This window comes from Phyllobates terribilis, unplaced genomic scaffold, assembly GCF_046119375.1.
Source record: "Phyllobates terribilis strain yellow unplaced genomic scaffold, ASM4611937v1 Scaffold_169__1_contigs__length_4117513, whole genome shotgun sequence".
Lineage (NCBI taxonomy): Eukaryota > Metazoa > Chordata > Amphibia > Anura > Dendrobatidae > Phyllobates > Phyllobates terribilis.
Window position 1 is genome coordinate 624,773 of NW_027362929.1, and position 12,607 is coordinate 637,379.

Below are 12,607 nucleotides of genomic sequence, written 5' to 3' on the forward strand. Positions count from 1 at the left end.
CTGTTAGCTCAGGTGAGTTTAAAAGGCTGCTGTTGATAACAAGGGCATTTGCTAAATAGATGGTGTGTGTGCAACAATATACTGAAAGGTCAATTATATTGTGCAGCTTATCTCACCACCTGTAGTTATTTAGGTGAAAGCTCCAAAATGCTTGCCTAATATGTCTGTTTATCCAAAAGGAAGTATAGAGGGAGAGCTAGATAGATAGCATTGCATTACATTACATTACATGGCAATGCAATGCACAGTTGCTGAAGTTGAACCAAAATGAGCTTGTCATCTGGCTTCTGCAACTTTTAACATGAAAAATCCAATGAGGAGAAGAAAAGCAAAGCCAAAGAGTCCATCCCAAAATCCGACAAACAAGCAAAATGAACAAAAAGCATTGAATTCAATTCTTTCTGATTTTAGAAACTGCATTAAAGAAGGGGTGCACCGGTCCTGGAGATACTGCAATACCAGGTCAATGCGTGGAGTGGACAGAGCAAGCTCTTTTTCCATCTCCCTGTTCTAAAAATCCATTTAATATATGGTCCCCAGATAGGGGACGTATCAGATATTAAACTGATAAGAACAGATACTACACTTGATCTTAGCCAAAAGGCCGAGAATCGATAACCAGAATTGGTTTCCGACTACGGTGCCACCCAAGGATTCTGAAAAGTCCATTTGTGGAGATGGCCACCTGGACTCCCGTTAAGAAGACATGCTGTCAACCTCTAGATCCCTCACATGCCTGCACTTTTCGGCTTGCTGCTGCTGCAATCCACGCGTTTTAGATCTGCATAACTCCACCTCTTTTAGCACAGTACCCTCAACCCCCGGCTGTTCCCACCCGCCTCAACACCGTTGGAAGGGAGGAGAACCAATTAAGGCGGGGGGGGGGGGTGGAACGAGCAGCTGTCTACCCTTAGCAGGAGGGTTGCTGATTAATTACCTCTCCTGCTGCTGCTGCTGGCTGTCCAGCAGCAGACTGAAGGTGGCTGCTGCTGTGCGCAGGTATATAAAGGCTCAGAGCCTATTATGACACGCGCAGCCAGCGTTCCATTGCCACATTCCGTCTACTGCAGGCGGGATACCTGGATGGCTGAATGTCACTGAGAAGCTCACAGAGACCGCCATAAGCAACAGTTTAAAAGAATGCCACAGACTAATCAACCAAACTTTTTGGGTTGGTTTCTCTTTTATAGTCTGCAGGCATTAAATGAAAGAAGTCAGTGTTCCAGCAGAGGGAGACAACGTTTCAGAAAAGGCATTGTAGCAAACCAAAAAAGAAATTTTAAGCGCAGCAGAGTAACCAGCTCACATACCTGTTAGCTCAGGTGAGTTTAAAAGGCTGCTGTTGATAACAAGGGCATTTGCTAAATAGATGGTGTGTGTGCAACAATATACTGAAAGGTCAATTATATTGTGCAGCTTATCTCACCACCTGTAGTTATTTAGGTGAAAGCTCCAAAATGCTTGCCTAATATGTCTGTTTATCCAAAAGGAAGTATAGAGGGAGAGCTAGATAGATAGCATTGCATTACATTACATTACATGGCAATGCAATGCACAGTTGCTGAAGTTGAACCAAAATGAGCTTGTCATCTGGCTTCTGCAACTTTTAACATGAAAAATCCAATGAGGAGAAGAAAAGCAAAGCCAAAGAGTCCATCCCAAAATACGACAAACAAGCAAAATGAACAAAAAGCATTGAATTCAATTCTTTCTGATTTTAGAAACTGCATTAAAGAAGGGGTGCACCGGTCCTGGAGATACTGCAATACCAGGTCAATGCGTGGAGTGGACAGAGCAAGCTCTTTTTCCATCTCCCTGTTATAAAAATCCATTTAATATATGGTCCCCAGATAAGGGACGTATCAGATATTAAACTGATAAGAACAGATACTACACTTGATCTTAGCCAAAAGGCCGAGAAGCGATAACCAGAATTGGTTTCCGACTACGGTGCCACCCAAGGATTCTGAAAAGTCCATTTGTGGAGATGGCCACCTGGACTCCCGTTAAGAAGACATGCTGTCAACCTCTAGATCCCTCACATGCCTGCACTTTTCGGCTTGCTGCTGCTGCAATCCACGCGTTTTAGATCTGCATAACTCCACCTCTTTTAGCACAGTACCCTCAACCCCCGGCTGTTCCCACCCGCCTCAACACCGTTGGAAGGGAGGAGAACCAATTAAGGTGGGGGGGGGGGTGGAACGAGCAGCTGTCTACCCTTAGCAGGAGGGTTGCTGATTAATTACCTCTCCTGCTGCTGCTGCTGCTGGCTGTCCAGCAGCAGACTGAAGGTGGCTGCTGCTGTGCGCAGGTATATAAAGGCTCAGAGCCTATTATGACACGCGCAGCCAGCGTTCCATTGCCACATTCCGTCTACTGCAGGCGGGATACCTGGATGGCTGAATGTCACTGAGAAGCTCACAGAGACCGCCATAAGCAACAGTTTAAAAGAATGCCACAGACTAATCAACCAAACTTTTTGGGTTGGTTTCTCTTTTATAGTCTGCAGGCATTAAATGAAAGAAGTCAGTGTTCCAGCAGAGGGAGACAACGTTTCAGAAAAGGCATTGTAGCAAACCAAAAAAGAAATTTTAAGCGCAGCAGAGTAACCAGCTCACATACCTGTTAGCTCAGGTGAGTTTAAAAGGCTGCTGTTGATAACAAGGGCATTTGCTAAATAGATGGTGTGTGTGCAACAATATACTGAAAGGTCAATTATATTGTGCAGCTTATCTCACCACCTGTAGTTATTTAGGTGAAAGCTCCAAAATGCTTGCCTAATATGTCTGTTTATCCAAAAGGAAGTATAGAGGGAGAGCTAGATAGATAGCATTGCATTACATTACATTACATGGCAATGCAATGCACAGTTGCTGAAGTTGAACCAAAATGAGCTTGTCATCTGGCTTCTGCAACTTTTAACATGAAAAATCCAATGAGGAGAAGAAAAGCAAAGCCAAAGAGTCCATCCCAAAATCCGACAAACAAGCAAAATGAACAAAAAGCATTGAATTCAATTCTTTCTGATTTTAGAAACTGCATTAAAGAAGGGGTGCACCGGTCCTGGAGATACTGCAATACCAGGTCAATGCGTGGAGTGGACAGAGCAAGCTCTTTTTCCATCTCCCTGTTCTAAAAATCCATTTAATATATGGTCCCCAGATAGGGGACGTATCAGATATTAAACTGATAAGAACAGATACTACACTTGATCTTAGCCAAAAGGCCGAGAAGCGATAACCAGAATTGGTTTCCGACTACGGTGCCACCCAAGGATTCTGAAAAGTCCATTTGTGGAGATGGCCACCTGGACTCCCGTTAAGAAGACATGCTGTCAACCTCTATATCCCTCACATGCCTGCACTTTTCGGCTTGCTGCTGCTGCAATCCACGCGTTTTAGATCTGCATAACTCCACCTCTTTTAGCACAGTACCCTCAACCCCCGGCTGTTCCCACCCGCCTCAACACCGTTGGAAGGGAGGAGAACCAATTAAGGCGGGGGGGGGGGGTGGAACGAGCAGCTGTCTACCCTTAGCAGGAGGGTTGCTGATTAATTACCTCTCCTGCTGCTGCTGCTGGCTGTCCAGCAGCAGACTGAAGGTGGCTGCTGCTGTGCGCAGGTATATAAAGGCTCAGAGCCTATTATGACACGCGCAGCCAGCGTTCCATTGCCACATTCCGTCTACTGCAGGCGGGATACCTGGATGGCTGAATGTCACTGAGAAGCTCACAGAGACCGCCATAAGCAACAGTTTAAAAGAATGCCACAGACTAATCAACCAAACTTTTTGGGTTGGTTTCTCTTTTATAGTCTGCAGGCATTAAATGAAAGAAGTCAGTGTTCCAGCAGAGGGAGACAACGTTTCAGAAAAGGCATTGTAGCAAACCAAAAAAGAAATTTTAAGCGCAGCAGAGTAACCAGCTCTCATACCTGTTAGCTCAGGTGAGTTTAAAAGGCTGCTGTTGATAACAAGGGCATTTGCTAAATAGATGGTGTGTGTGCAACAATATACTGAAAGGTCAATTATATTGTGCAGCTTGTCTCACCACCTGTAGTTATTTAGGTGAAAGCTCCAAAATGCTTGCCTAATATGTCTGTTTATCCAAAAGGAAGTATAGAGGGAGAGCTAGATAGATAGCATTGCATTACATTACATTACATGGCAATGCAATGCACAGTTGCTGAAGTTGAACCAAAATGAGCTTGTCATCTGGCTTCTGCAACTTTTAACATGAAAAATCCAATGAGGAGAAGAAAAGCAAAGCCAAAGAGTCCATCCCAAAATCCGACAAACAAGCAAAATGAACAAAAAGCATTGAATTCAATTCTTTCTGATTTTAGAAACTGCATTAAAGAAGGGGTGCACCGGTCCTGGAGATACTGCAATACCAGGTCAATGCGTGGAGTGGACAGAGCAAGCTCTTTTTCCATCTCCCTGTTCTAAAAATCCATTTAATATATGGTCCCCAGATAGGGGACGTATCAGATATTAAACTGATAAGAACAGATCAGGTTTCAACATATTTTATTATGTGCGTAAAAGATGGTTTACAATCAAAAACAACAACACAAACAGTACATTATTAAAACACAGAATTCCACCCATAAAAACCCCATATACGATTAGCATACCTCCTCCCAATACATTTGACATCCCTCAAGTAATAAATATACATCTGGCTAAAAGCGATTTTAAGACAATCCTTCACAGAAATAGCATCACGTTTAAAAAGTAAAATATTGCGTGCCTTCCAAAGGGCGTCTTTAAAACAGTTAATCATACACCAACATATACAATACTGTTGAGGGGTCGGACATTTAAAAAGGCCATATAAAACATATTCATGGTTAAAATCTCTTAAACCGCAAGTCCATTTTAAAAGAATCCCAACTTTGTGCCAAAGTTCCTGTGCAAATGGGCAATTCCACATAAGGTGCAAGGTGGTTTCGTCATTAACACATGAGTCTCTGGGGCATTTGGCTCTGGCCACCAGGCCTCTCCTGTGTTGAATCTCTCTGGTGGGGAGGCACTGGTGGACCACCATCCATGCGATATCCTTATGTCCATTTGCTAAGAATTTCCCGAAGACATTCTTCCAAACTTGCTTCGACCTCTCTTCTGAGAAATTTACTATGGGGGTCACATCTTCATTCCTCCTCAGAAAAGATAAAAGCTTCTTGCGGTCTTTAAAAATGTCCATATTAAAATCACCAAGGCTATAAAATCGAACAGTCTTTTCTAAGATTGCTTGGTGTTTGGGGGGGCATAGTAAAACAGGGGAATTCAACGACAACTTAAACCATCTTTTAAAAATCATCCCACAAGTATATTTTAAAAAATAACTTAGCGCACTATTACCATTAAAATGTTTGAAACAAAAGCAGAAATAATTTAAATACAAATAAATATGTAAGTCGGGGACATCCCTTCCGCCGTTCATTTTATTCTTCCTCATTTTTCTCGCCTTAATTTTTCCATTTTGGAGTTCCATAAAAACATAAAGATCATCCTAGTCATTTTTTTAATTAAAACATGAGAGGGGGGGTACACCATAGCTATATACAGTATGAGGGGTAACAACACTGATTTTATAATTAAAATTTTCCCCTCCATTGTTAGGGACCTCAAACCCCAAAATGATATTTTCTTTGACATTTTTTCTATGACATTCTCCCAGCTTTGAGTTCCCACATTCTCCTCGTTAAAAACAACTCCAAGAATTTTTACATTGTCTCGTTTTATAGTGAGCTGCGGGAGTTGGGCGGTGTCCCAGGATCCCAAAGTCAGACATTCAGATCTATTTAAATTAAGTTTAAAACCGGATGCCTGGGAAAAAAAATCAATGCGCAACACCGCCCTCCGGAGGGAAGCAGGGTCCACGCACACAACCGTCACGTCATCCATGTAGCCAAAGACTCTCACATCACTGCCACCTCCGCCAGGAACAGGAACCCCTCTAATCACTTTGTCTTTTCTTATTGCGCTCAGCAGGGGCTCCATGGCGCAGATGAACAGGATGGGCGACAAGGGGCATCCCTGCTTCACTCCGGACTCAAGGGGAACTCCATCTGTTAAAAAGCCATTAAGAGAAATTTGACTAAAACAATTTTTATATAAAATCTTAATACAATTTAAAAGCATATTAGGGATACCCATTCTTTTTAAAACTCTAAAAAGAAATCTATGAGAGACTCTATCGAAAGCTTTTTCAAAATCTAGGGCTAAAAGAGCTACATTTTGACCCCGGTCTCTGGAATACCAAATTACATCCCTTAATACGTTTAAAACCTCTGAAATACTTCTGCCTGGTACACTACATACCTGCTCAGGCCGGATCAGTTTGGCAATGACACTCCTGAGCCGGTCAGCAACCACCTTAGCAAGTACCTTGTAATCAACATTTAGGAGAGTTATGGGTCTCCAATTCGCTAGAGTACTGCGGTCACCTTTTTTATATATCAAAGACACCACTCCTCTCCTCCACGAAAATGGCAACTGTTCAGAAATAAAAACTTCTTTAAAAAGCATAAAAAGGTCCTCTTTTAAAATGTCCCAAAAAGTAAGGTAAAATTCTACAGGTAGTCCGTCACACCCAGGTGCTTTACCCTTAGAGAAACTTTTAAAAACATAAAATAATTCCTCTAAAACAATATCGCGTTCTAAAAACTCCTGGTCTGTAAAATTTAACTTAAAATCGAGATCATTAAGAGCATCAGATAAAAAGGACTCATCTATACACTTTTTACTAAAAAGATGCTTATAAAAGTTAAAAGTAGCATTCAACATTCCCTGCATAGATGTTTCACCCTCTAGATTTGTGATCACTTCTCTTTTATCCATGACTTTTTTGAAGAAGAAGCGAGAGCACTTCTCCCCCTCCTCCAAGTGCTGCACTCTAGAGTTAAAAATAATCTCTTTCCCCTTTGTGTCTATGCAGTTCTGGATTTCAGTTTTTAGGCTAGCAATATCATCTCCCACCTCCACCCCTAGCTCTTTGAATTTAAAAAGTGTTTGCAGTTTGGTGTTAAGATCACTAAAATATCTTTTTTTCTCTCTAGCTTTATGTCTCCCTGCTTTTATAAAAAACATTCTGACTTTTTTTTTCAAATTTTCCCACCAGGTTACCATAGGGGCATCAGAAGGTTTTTGTCGCCGCCAGGCTTGATAGGCTTTACCAAAGTCTTGTCGAATCAGAGGGTCCTCCAGCAGGTAAGTACTTAGACGCCAGAGGCCCCTGTTGACCCTCTGTTCATCCCGGTATTCTAGGTGCACCTCCAAGCCCTTATGGTCAGAAAATATATTTGATGTTAAAACACATTTTACAGGGTTAAAATCATCTGATAGGAAAATAAAATCGATCCTGGAAGACACCCCTCTTCCGGACCACGTATAACCAGGGTCCGTCGGCAGAAGTGACCTCCACGCATCGCATAATTTAAAATCAGTTATAAAATCTTTCAATAGATGACATGACTTATCCAATTTGCGTAAAGGGTCACCCCCCGCTCGTTGTTCACTAGCACAAAGACAATTAAAATCACCCCCTACGATCAGGGGAGATGACCCAGTACAGTACAATGGCAATATCCCAAATAAATTAATTCTCTCTTGCTTATCAGGGGAAGCATAAACATTCATTACACGTAGGGTAAAACCATTAAATTTAAAATGCACTAAAACCACTCTGCCTGGTACTATTTCTGTGACAGTATTTATAGTAATATTTCTCCCACGACAGAGGAAGCCCACCCCCGCTGACTTGTTGTCATTGGAGCCAGACCAGATGGAGGGCCCCAGTCTCCAATCTGTCTTGATGTCATTATAATTTAGTGCATGTTGTATCCCGCATTCCTGTAATAAACATATGTCAAAGTCAGTGGTTTCTAAGTACTTAAATAGAGCAGCCCTACGAACTGGGCTCTTTAATGACCTCACATTCAGTGAGACAAGTCTTAATGTGGGCATTCATAGGTCAGGGTGGTGGATCTTCCATGAGGACACCTGACTCAAAGCCCTGTATGTCAAATTGCTCCAGAACATCCGGGCTAGAGGACCCAAACGACTCGATATTCTGTGAGCTGGCGGTTGCCCCCTCGTAGGTCACGGTTCCCAGCCACATTCCAGGAGACGCTGGGGCTTCGACATTCCGTCTCTTTTTCGGGGCAGACTCCACCAGGTCACTGGTGCAGTCCTCCTCTTCCTCCACCTCCTCCAGGGGGAGAGACTGGTCCATCAGGATAAGATCACCAACACAGATTCCCTGATGTTCGCCACCTAGAAGCAAAGCCCCCTCATCTGGCTGGCTAATCGCCCTGGAAGATCCTGAGGCCATCGCTGCGTGGTCCCCTGTAGCCAACCGCACAGGGGCACCACCCTCCTGCCCAACAGGATCGGTATCGGGAACCATCGACACGGAGGATACCCTCCCAGAAGGAGGACCCCTCCGCTCCGGTCCATGCGAGGTCCGCCCATCGTTAAGGGACTTCGATGCAGGGGCCACCCCAGAGGGGCCTCCGGCTCCCTGCTCCATCCCAGCCTTCTCGCCCTTCGAACCGCCCTCCGACGCCGGCCCGCCAGTGAAGACCGGCGGGCGAGTCGGCTCAGCTGCAGAAGATGCAGCTTCTGCGTAGGTCCTGGTCCTGGTCCTGTTGGGGCATCCTCGGAACATGTGCCCCGCCTCACCACAAAGATTGCATTTCCTCCCAGCGGGACAGTCCTTCATTAAATGTCCGTAACAGCTGCAATTATTGCAGCGGTCTACTTTCCTGCCCGTGCAGGACGTTTGGGTATGACCCATTTGTCCACAGTTCCTGCAACATACCGGCATTCCAGGGTAAAATAAGTAGCCTCTGCTCTTACCGATCACAAATGTTGAGGGAGGGTGTAGCATTCCTCCCACTCCGCTTGGGTCCCTCTTTAGACGGGCCATGTACCTCCTCTTGCCGCACCAGAAGCCTACCGCGTTCTTCACAGTGCCCAGGTATCTCAGATCATCACAATAACGGATAAGGTAGGTCGAGATGTCTGCAGCTTCCACAAAGGGGTTCGGGAAATGCACCACGATAGGGATCTCGTCATAGGCATACAAGAGACAAAAGGTTAGTCCATCCAATTCATCTAAGTAGTTTTTCTCATTTACCTTTTGTACGAGTTGGTGACAGCATCCCTGGCTCTTGAAGGTGATGGTGTAAGTCCCCTTGTACTCATTGTCCTGGAAGCAGAATATGTCTTCCCGCCGAAACTCCAGAACTCCAAGCAGAATCCTATGGCAGATGTAGTCCAAGTTCTTCTCCGTCCTCGATCCTGCTCCAACTTCAATCCTCACGGTGTTCCGCATCCGGGCATCACCCGATGAATATGTGAGCGTTGCCGGCATCCTTCTCTCAGGAACGTACCGACTCTTCTCTCTGAAAGGCGCAAGCCTTCATGGGATCCCTTCCCGTTGCTCCCGGACTAATCCTTCCTCCCAATAGCAGCAGGGGGGTTAAGTCCCTCCGAAGAGGAACGATCCCCCCAGGCCGAGAGAAAGGGTACCAAGAGCACCTCACAGGCAAGACCACACAGGTAAACCTGATAGATCATGCCAAAAGGCCGAGAAGCGATAACCAGAATTGGTTTCCGACTACGGTGCCACCCAAGGATTCTGAAAAGTCCATTTGTGGAGATGGCCACCTGGACTCCCGTTAAGAAGACATGCTGTCAACCTCTAGATCCCTCACATGCCTGCACTTTTCGGCTTGCTGCTGCTGCAATCCACGCGTTTTAGATCTGCATAACTCCACCTCTTTTAGCACAGTACCCTCAACCCCCGGCTGTTCCCACCCGCCTCAACACCGTTGGAAGGGAGGAGAACCAATTAAGGCGGGGGGGGGTGGAACGAGCAGCTGTCTACCCTTAGCAGGAGGGTTGCTGATTAATTACCTCTCCTGCTGCTGCTGCTGCTGGCTGTCCAGCAGCAGACTGAAGGTGGCTGCTGCTGTGCGCAGGTATATAAAGGCTCAGAGCCTATTATGACACGCGCAGCCAGCATTCCATTGCCACATTCCGTCTACTGCAGGAGGGATGCCTGGATGGCTGAATGTCACTGAGAAGCTCACAGAGACCGCCATAAGCAACAGTTTAAAAGAATGCCACAGACTAATCAACCAAACTTTTTGGGTTGGTTTCTCTTTTATAGTCTGCAGGCATTAAATGAAAGAAGTCAGTGTTCCAGCAGAGGGAGACAACGTTTCAGAAAAGGCATTGAAGCAAACCAAAAAAGAAATTTTAAGCGCAGCAGAGTAACCAGCTCACATACCTGTTAGCTCAGGTGAGTTTAAAAGGCTGCTGTTGATAACAAGGGCATTTGCTAAATAGATGGTGTGTGTGCAACAATATACTGAAAGGTCAATTATATTGTGCAGCTTATCTCACCACCTGTAGTTATTTAGGTGAAAGCTCCAAAATGCTTGCCTAATATGTCTGTTTATCCAAAAGGAAGTATAGAGGGAGAGCTAGATAGATAGCATTGCATTACATTACATTACATGGCAATGCAATGCACAGTTGCTGAAGTTGAACCAAAATGAGCTTGTCATCTGGCTTCTGCAACTTTTAACATGAAAAATCCAATGAGGAGAAGAAAAGCAAAGCCAAAGAGTCCATCCCAAAATCCGACAAACAAGCAAAATGAACAAAAAGCATTGAATTCAATTCTTTCTGATTTTAGAAACTGCATTAAAGAAGGGGTGCACCGGTCCTGGAGATACTGCAATACCAGGTCAATGCGTGGAGTGGACAGAGCAAGCTCTTTTTCCATCTCCCTGTTCTAAAAATCCATTTAATATATGGTCCCCAGATAGGGGACGTATCAGATATTAAACTGATAAGAACAGATACTACACTTGATCTTAGCCAAAAGGCCGAGAAGCGATAACCAGAATTGGTTTCCGACTACGGTGCCACCCAAGGATTCTGAAAAGTCCATTTGTGGAAATGGCCACCTGGACTCCCGTTAAGAAGACATGCTGTCAACCTCTAGATCCCTCACATGCCTGCACTTTTCGGCTTGCTGCTGCTGCAATCCACGCGTTTTAGATCTGCATAACTCCACCTCTTTTAGCACAGTACCCTCAACCCCCGGCTGTTCCCACCCGCCTCAACACCGTTGGAAGGGAGGAGAACCAATTAAGGCGGGGGGGGGGTGGAACGAGCAGCTGTCTACCCTTAGCAGGAGGGTTGCTGATTAATTACCTCTCCTGCTGCTGCTGCTGCTGGCTGTCCAGCAGCAGACTGAAGGTGGCTGCTGCTGTGCGCAGGTATATAAAGGCTCAGAGCCTATTATGACACGCGCAGCCAGCGTTCCATTGCCACATTCCGTCTACTGCAGGCGGGATACCTGGATGGCTGAATGTCACTGAGAAGCTCACAGAGACCGCCATAAGCAACAGTTTAAAAGAATGCCACAGACTAATCAACCAAACTTTTTGGGTTGGTTTCTCTTTTATAGTCTGCAGGCATTAAATGAAAGAAGTCAGTGTTCCAGCAGAGGGAGACAACGTTTCAGAAAAGGCATTGTAGCAAACCAAAAAAGAAATTTTAAGCGCAGCAGAGTAACCAGCTCACATACCTGTTAGCTCAGGTGAGTTTAAAAGGCTGCTGTTGATAACAAGGGCATTTGCTAAATAGATGGTGTGTGTGCAACAATATACTGAAAGGTCAATTATATTGTGCAGCTTATCTCACCACCTGTAGTTATTTAGGTGAAAGCTCCAAAATGCTTGCCTAATATGTCTGTTTATCCAAAAGGAAGTATAGAGGGAGAGCTAGATAGATAGCATTGCATTACATTACATTACATGGCAATGCAATGCACAGTTGCTGAAGTTGAACCAAAATGAGCTTGTCATCTGGCTTCTGCAACTTTTAACATGAAAAATCCAATGAGGAGAAGAAAAGCAAAGCCAAAGAGTCCATCCCAAAATCCGACAAACAAGCAAAATGAACAAAAAGCATTGAATTCAATTCTTTCTGATTTTAGAAACTGCATTAAAGAAGGGGTGCACCGGTCCTGGAGATACTGCAATACCAGGTCAATGCGTGGAGTGGACAGAGCAAGCTCTTTTTCCATCTCGCTGTTCTAAAAATCCATTTAATATATGGTCCCCAGATAGGGGACGTATCAGATATTAAACTGATAAGAACAGATTTTTTTTTTAATTTGGCTATCCCCCACATGGGGATAAAAACCGTTTATTTAAAATTTAACAAATTACAGAAATAAAACCATAACATCCACATTACACTTTCGGGACTTCAAAGAAAAATAAAAATTCCATCACAGCAAATTTTACAAGACTTCAAATATTCCATAGGTTAAAAAGCCATTTGCCTGCCAACGTTACATTCTTTTTCCTGTCCAATAAATAGTATATGTACATTTCACTTTTACAAAAGGCTAAAACATCATCTACTGGTAACATTTCATGTTTAAAAACAGCAATATTTCTAGCATTCCAGAGCGCTATCTTGGCACAATTCATTGTCTTCCACGCCATTATTTTTTGGTCCATTGTTGGGCATTCCAGAAGACCATATAACACTGATGCAAAATTAAAATCCTTGA

The 12,607-nt window shown here is 44.2% G+C and overlaps 6 non-coding genes across 6 annotated transcripts; all 6 read right to left on the minus strand.

Annotated features, from left to right (window-relative positions):
• Positions 1-425: 425 nt before the first annotated feature.
• Positions 426-616, minus strand: LOC141210055 (U2 spliceosomal RNA). The gene has a single exon (XR_012280235.1). It is a non-coding gene; the product is annotated as a U2 spliceosomal RNA (small nuclear RNA).
• Positions 617-1,735: 1,119 nt separating this feature from the next.
• LOC141210155 (U2 spliceosomal RNA) lies at positions 1,736-1,926 on the minus strand. The gene has a single exon (XR_012280332.1). It is a non-coding gene; the product is annotated as a U2 spliceosomal RNA (small nuclear RNA).
• A 1,121-nt stretch (positions 1,927-3,047) lies between these two features.
• On the minus strand, positions 3,048-3,238 carry LOC141210957 (U2 spliceosomal RNA). The gene has a single exon (XR_012280947.1). It is a non-coding gene; the product is annotated as a U2 spliceosomal RNA (small nuclear RNA).
• Positions 3,239-4,357: 1,119 nt separating this feature from the next.
• LOC141210655 (U2 spliceosomal RNA) lies at positions 4,358-4,547 on the minus strand. The gene has a single exon (XR_012280795.1). It is a non-coding gene; the product is annotated as a U2 spliceosomal RNA (small nuclear RNA).
• Positions 4,548-10,725: 6,178 nt separating this feature from the next.
• LOC141210958 (U2 spliceosomal RNA) lies at positions 10,726-10,916 on the minus strand. The gene has a single exon (XR_012280948.1). It is a non-coding gene; the product is annotated as a U2 spliceosomal RNA (small nuclear RNA).
• Positions 10,917-12,036: 1,120 nt separating this feature from the next.
• LOC141210687 (U2 spliceosomal RNA) lies at positions 12,037-12,234 on the minus strand. Its single transcript, XR_012280814.1, has one exon. It is a non-coding gene; the product is annotated as a U2 spliceosomal RNA (small nuclear RNA).
• Positions 12,235-12,607: the final 373 nt, after the last annotated feature.